We start from the raw sequence: 7350 nt of genomic DNA, 5'->3' as shown, positions 1-7350 counted from the left end.
CAGACAAACGCCATGAACCCCATTTACATGACGTGGAGCTCATGTTCACTAGCCGATAAGTTTTGTTGAGTGATGCGATCTCTCGATGGTTTTTTTTTTTTATTCTACCCTTGCCGCAATGCTGCTTCTGTACTGAATAATAAACACCCGTCGTTAGTGCAGACTTATATCAAACAAATCCACACAGTGCAATCTCTGCATAAGCCGTTGTGATTTTTCTGCCTATGAATACATGTGACATCGCCGAATAAGTGCAGTCGAAGTCGCCTCAAGAAGAGTAATTGCCAATTTATTGATGGAAACGCGTACACTAGCCAACGAAGTCATCAAACACACGGGTTAATAAAAGTGCGTGTTAGTGCTGTACCACCAATGAAATTCTGTGGCATACGGTGATGAACTACCATTCCCGCTGCAGTTTGTGCAATTTTAAATTCCCCAAGGGAGCTGCTTGGAAACGTGCAAAGCTAAAGACTGACTAACTTTTCAGAACTTTGTTTTATATTACTAGAGAGAGGTGCCACATCATATATTTAAAGGCAGAGCAGCGCCATTCAAAGTAGATGAGCGCTGGCGGCAAGGCCCGGTTTAGTCGTCTGCAGCGTAAGTATAAGAAAGAATTCAGTTGAGTACAAAACTCACATGCAAGAAAGGACTACGTTGTGAAACAAACAAATCCTTCGGCATGTTAAGCTTGCTCAGGCAGCATCAAGGTGTGATGACTTCCCAAATGGGACGCGAACTTTTCAGCGAGAAATGGAACAAAAATACCATGTGCAGCAGCTATTAGCAATTCTCGCCCTGAACTACCTATTTTCTAAACACATTCCCAAAAACGCAAACAATATCTAAGATGCCCTCGGGCGAAAAGAATAAAGCTGTTAAAGAAGCATTTCCTTGGTATTATTCCGATAAGACACAGTGTGATTTATACCCTTTACAAACAAGGCAGGGTGAAAACTTTGCAGCTCAAAAGAATCGACAAGTGTTATGCATGGAGCAACTAGCAACAGTTAAACATAGGCGAAGCCATGCATAAAATAGATGTAAAAACATGAAATATGTGACAGCTGGTGCGAGGATTCACCACGCCACATGAAACCAAAAATTTCAGTTCTTGCAAACTTCAGTAGCTTAACATACAACGCAATGTGCTCGTGCAGTCGTGCTGCCTATAGCTAGCACAATGCGGTAAAGAAGCGAAAAACAATATAAGCGGCAAACAGCATTCCAAACTTTAGCGAAATACTTTTAAACCTCATGCTGCACTGCAGACAAACTTCGTTGCTCACGTGTCTAACTATGATCCAGTGGAAAAAAACACCGACGAGACAGGAAAAGATGAGAACAAGAAATTTCCTCTCGAAGCGACGATCCATTTTAGCTACCGCTGCTCCCGCTGACGAAGCTTTGCCGGGAATGATTAGAACCGTATCGCCAGCATATTTTCACCGGTATTTGAGCCCCCCCACCCTGCAACAATTCTTCTTCGACATTCCCTGAAGCATTGGCCACCCCACACATGTGAATGGCGTTGCCTGAAACGTGAATAAGACAGAGAAGCACGATCAACGACACAACAAACTACGGCGCGCGCCAGGCTCCTCTCCCGCACATTCTGCGCAAGGCCACCACCAGTGGCGCATCCGTCAGTGTGCACGGCACAGATACTCTAGCCGTGTCTGAAGATTGTAACCAAAGTTTGGCATGTGGTGGCCCTAGCTTACAAAGCGCTTTGTCGATATGGGAACAAGAAATGCTTAAAGCTTATATGTGTTAGGTGGCTACACTACAGCAACCGCGTGATTCAAGTGTGGTAGATCCGACAAAGGCGCGTGAGTGTTCAGACTTGTGCAGCTCCGTTTCATGCTCCAGGTGATTTTGCTGTACCGTTGCTTCGTTCGTAGTCGCTAAAAAGCAAAATGTCCGATTCGGAGTTGCTTGACACACATGAAGAGGTAAGCGAGCCATTTCTGCATCGCCGGCTTTTGCCGGTCACAAACATGCGCAAGAGAGAGAATATATATTAATCTTTTTTTCTTACGTGTCCTTACTGACTCGCCAACCGTCCAGCGTATGCTGGCGAGCTGATTCGCTTGGCATTCACGACTGTGTGTGCCGTCTCCTTTCTCTGTCTTGAAGTTGCGCTAGCCATTCTAAGCTTGAGACCTGCTGTCTTCCATGTTTATTGTATTCACGATTAAGTATAAGTTACAGCTAGCAGTGTTCAAATAGCGAAATTTTCGAATCGGAGTACACTGCAGACGACTCCCGTGAATTCAAATTCTGTTAATTCGACATTTCACTTAATGAGAACGCACTGGAAAGTCCAGGCGAGAAACAATACATTGCCGTGTAAAGAAAACGCGTTCAATTCTAGCGCAAGAGCATGTCGCTTAATTCAACCTACACTGACGCCCAATCATGCACGCAGCGTTTACTAAATGTTTGACAATTCAGCGTTACTGGTTCCCTAGGCAACGACAGTGATGGCAACAACCTGTTTTGCAGTGATGATGACGACCTGCACTGTGTCCTGGGTGATGTCTGCTTTGAGGATTTTGTCAGCGCCAAAGATAATGGGGCTTTTTTTTTTTTAGCTTCACTTTAGCCTCGTACAGATTAGTGTGGTGCAGGCCAGAGGCTACGACATATTGTGCTGCACTTGGCTGACTGCATTATGGCCAGTCAGAGTAGGCGGAGCATTGTCCTCTGCATTGGCAAACGAAAAGTGCCTGCTTTTGCACTTCACCTTACTTCACACCGTCTGGCTGCATATATGCCCTTTCCTGAAACTAGAAGTCAATATAACTCGATATAGGAACAAGGAAGGCTTAAAGTTCATATGTGTAAGGTGGCTACAGCATCCGTGTGTTTCAAGCATGTGACACGAGTGTTCACCCTTCAGTAATAAATTTAGACGAACTGCACTTAAATACATTGCATTGAATTGGTGTTGGACATATCTTAGACCTACTATGTATTTGACATATATATATTATGTATTGTCATGCATTTATTTTCTAGTGCATTTCTCCCCTATGTCACTTTTCTTTACGTCTGTTATATATTTTCCCCTCCCCTCTTCACTTCCTTACTTCCCATGGCCACGGAACAGTTCAGGGCTGCAATTTTTTAACAATGCCTGTGTTTATGCCAACACCTTTTCACATGAGGTCCAAGGCTTTTGTAGATGATGGGTGCATGTACACAACATTCCTTTTTAATAGTCCAATCAAAAGCTCCTTTCATTGCCTGGATGTTTCTTTCGTGTTATCTTCTCTTTTTTTTCTGCGGGGCTGTATTGCAAATTTATTTTGTAAAACGATGTTTAAAAGCACACAGTTGGATGTCAAAAACTATGTTTTGTTGACGTGTGACCTCGCAAATTAAATATCTGCATAGTAGATTATAACGCAAGATTGCAAAATGTTTTCAGTCTTGTGTTCTTCCTTTTTGTGCGAGTGATACTGTACATTATGTACTCTGAGAAGTAGCTTGTGTAAATGGTGTTCATTACACACAGTGCTCACAATGTCTAAATACTATTCCGACTGCAGGGCACGAGCTCGGAGAAAGTGGGTCACAGTGCTTCCCTCCCAGAGACACCAGCAAGCAGCGTCTTGATGGCGAGCCCTCGGACAAATAGCCTTGCACGTAAGGCAAATAACTAGCTATTGTAATAGCATGGTTTGTAGTTGCTCTGTGATCTTGTTATGAAGTATTCTACTGTGCATCTGTTCTCGCCTTCGTGTCTGGTATAAGCTACTGCACTAACTCATGGAGCAGAAATGCAAGCCTACAAATGACATGACGTAACTGCCAGTATCGTTCAGTATGAGTCATAGATACTGGCTGTAAAATACCATGTAATGATAGAGATTCCTTGCCTTTCTTATAGGTTACCATCGCCAGCAACTTTCTATGGCATTTCTTGCTCTAATTAGGCACCTGTTTTGTGTATTATTGTAGCCACCTAGCTACAATGAAGTTTCAAAGTGGCCAGTTAGGATAATCAAGCTTTTTGGGTCGAATAACAGTAAATGAGCAATCCTTGCTTTTGTTTTGCATGAAGAGCCACCAGCTCCTGAGGTGCCCTGCAGACAGCTGGAGTGACTGGAGCTGGAAGACGCCATCTGCAACGTAACTGTGGAGTATGTTCGGCAGTTGGCAGAGGCGAGGGCACAAGAAGAGGCCAGCTTCTACCAGCAGGTATGGAATTGATGTGCCTTTGACCTCTGTATTAACAAGCATAAAGTTTACCTTTAGTGCTGTGGTGATCGTTTTTTGTACACATTTGCATGCTATAATAAGTGGCAATACCTAACACCTAGGCTCTTATGTGGCTAAAAGGAACAAGCCCTGCCAAGTTCAAGGAAGCAGGTATAGCCATGCGAGACATCTTAATGAAAGAGGATGGCACAATTTCAATGGGCCAGACATGTATTTTTGGTGTCTCAATATAGAGTGACGATACCACTATTGCAAGGAACTCCCAAGCCTGCAAATGTGGACGAATACAATAACATACCAAGGCTTCATTACTGAGCTTCTATGAGTAAAGTAATTGCACATCTTTTTTTGCAAACAGTGCCACGAGATGCACATGGAGAGCCTGTGGCAACTAGGGGAGGAATCGCGGGGTTTGCGAGAAGTCCAGCAGCAGCGCCTCGAACAGGTGCGCTTGTCACACGAGACCACCCAACGCCTGCTCCAGCAGTTGCTGGTTGCACTTCCTTGTGGCAACAGCCAAGCCCCTCGCCCCCCTCAGCCCCCTCACGAGAAGCAAAGACGCATAGGCAAGAAATTTCAGATCACTTTTTTTTTTCATTTACTTTAACAAATTTGCTGATCTAGAAATTATGGTACGAAGCCCAACTATTGCCTAGTTGCAACAAATAATTGTTCCACAATTAGCATAGCAGATGCAGCATGACTTTGTGCTTGAAGTGATACTGCAGCAATAAGAGTGTCCACACCTGCACAAGTGCAAATAAGGCTGGTGGTGCGGGCATTCTGAAGGCTAAACCCCATGAGAGTGATTTTGTGCACGACGAGCGACAGCTTCGAGCGATGAAACGGACCGTCACTTGAACAGATTTTCTCAGTCTTGTCGCTTGATCGCTCAGTTCTCGAAATCTAGAATTCGCCGCTCGTCACCTGGAAGTGCTACCAGTGACTAGCCAATAGCACGAAGCCAGAACTGGATGTACATCACTCAAATTGTAGCGTGGAACGAGCCAACAATTAAATTTTTGTATGTGCAAGGATAAGAATGCACTGCAAGACCTTCAGAAATATTTTATGCTGTTCTTTACAGTAAAATACATCAACTTAAATTAATAAAGCATGCGTCATGCTAGTTTTTATGCATATTTGCTGCCCTCATACCAGCAACACCGGGGAGACGTCGTTCAAAATCGTCGCTTGCAAAGGGTACGACTTGTAGGTGACAGGCGAATGTGACATCTCCATCGCATCGCTTGACGCTGTCGCACGCAAGATCGCTTGCATGGGGTTTATACTTGACTCTGGAACTGAAATTTCCAGGTGCCTGATTGTTGTCATGTCAATTTAAGCATGAGGCCACACTGCAATTGTTCTACAATCTCATCCTGTCTCATCAAATGAGGACAATCATTTGTTGAGGGGCGAGAGAATTCAGACCTTAACATAATGTCAGAAAAACCTATGAACACATACAAAAAAAAAGGAGTGATGAAAATTCCTTGCCTGTGCTCCGTGATTTCATTTATATTGTGTGTTTTTGTTTGGTTTTTGCATTCTTATCATTATTATCACGGCATAACCGAGTTTGAATGTCTATTTTTCTTTTCTTGTACAACTCTTGCATCGTCATAATATTTTGTTTTCATTCAGTGTTGTTTGAGTGCAGGTTGTTATGTATATTTAGCCCTTGCAGTGCAATTTGTGTGCACTATCTATGCAGCAGTTCCACTCTTTTTTTAAACATCAAGGTATGACATCATTACGTATGCCTTTTTATTTCTTTATGTGAGTAACTCCTACACAGCATGCTCCTCTCACATGTGGCTATGATAAATATTGTTCTTGTTGGTGCATGATGGTTTATGCACTTGTACATTTCTTGTGTGGTATATTTTAAACTGGAAACAGCGTGCGCTGTTTAATGTGATTTTCTAGGTGCAAGCACAAGGTGATATGTGATATTTATTGTGACATGTCTCTGTAGTATTTTGTATAGGTCTCTACTACTGCGGCACTCCTGATGATTCTCACACTTCTTTAGTGTACAGACTGTTGCACGTGATGTACGTGTACATAAACATGTTTTACCTTAAAAAGCTGCAGTTTTGTTTAATGATATTATTTATATATCACTACTACAATTGCAATGCTGGCTCGCACTGTAAAAATATAACTGTGTAACATTCCAGTTACTGAGTTCTACTATTTACAAGTAAAGGAGCTTTGATGAAATCTATACACTACTCATGCATGAATTAATACATTTCACGGGAGCCACAGCGTTTGACATGTTGGATGACCACTTGGACAGCATTTTTGGCAGTCGGGAGATAGGTTGCAGTTGTTGTGAGACAATATGGTGGAGTACCTAGAAGGTGTACGTGTAACAGCACATTCGATAGAGCGGAAAGTGTGATATGCACAGTCCATTTTGGCTTCTGTGAGCTTCTCTGCCTCAGTAGAAAGGGATGAGACAAATGCTTATGTCCTTCATTGCACAAGGCGAGCGGATAACTGTCAGTGATGCCAGTAAAAAAATATGCACAGAACAAAACTGCAGGCTACATCCATAGCACACAGGGTATATTTACGTTATGACAGCAGCAGCAGCAGCAAGCAAATCATGGCACAGCTAGGCCCTTTTAAAAGCCACTGAACTTTAGTTTGCTTTCAGTTTTATATCTTACTGCTGAATATTCTGTTTTACTTATTATAAATATAAACACTACAGCATATAAGCTCTACATAACCCTTCACTACACAACTTTTACATTTCTCGGCAAATCATGAACGCGCCTAATGCGATCTTCTTTCTTTCTTTCCCCTTTTTTTCTTTTTTTGTCATTAGTAGAATTATGTGCATTGAAACATTTCCTTCCGTATCAGTAATGAATAATATCATTAGTATCGGCAAGTTTGCGGCAATAGCATAGCCATGTTTACTTTGAGGTGACAGAAACAGAGGTGGGTGCACTCAGCTGCCAGTGACAAACACATGGCAGGCATGCTACAAAAGCTGCGGCATTTGTCTTCACTAAAATCCTAATACTGCACGTTTCCGCTAAGGGTGGGCAAATATCTTACTTGTGTTACAAGTACCAGTGCGTGAATAAGGTACAC

This window comes from Dermacentor variabilis, chromosome 10 (genome assembly GCF_050947875.1).
Source record: "Dermacentor variabilis isolate Ectoservices chromosome 10, ASM5094787v1, whole genome shotgun sequence".
Lineage (NCBI taxonomy): Eukaryota > Metazoa > Arthropoda > Arachnida > Ixodida > Ixodidae > Dermacentor > Dermacentor variabilis.
Note: the sequence above shows the minus strand (reverse complement) of the source record.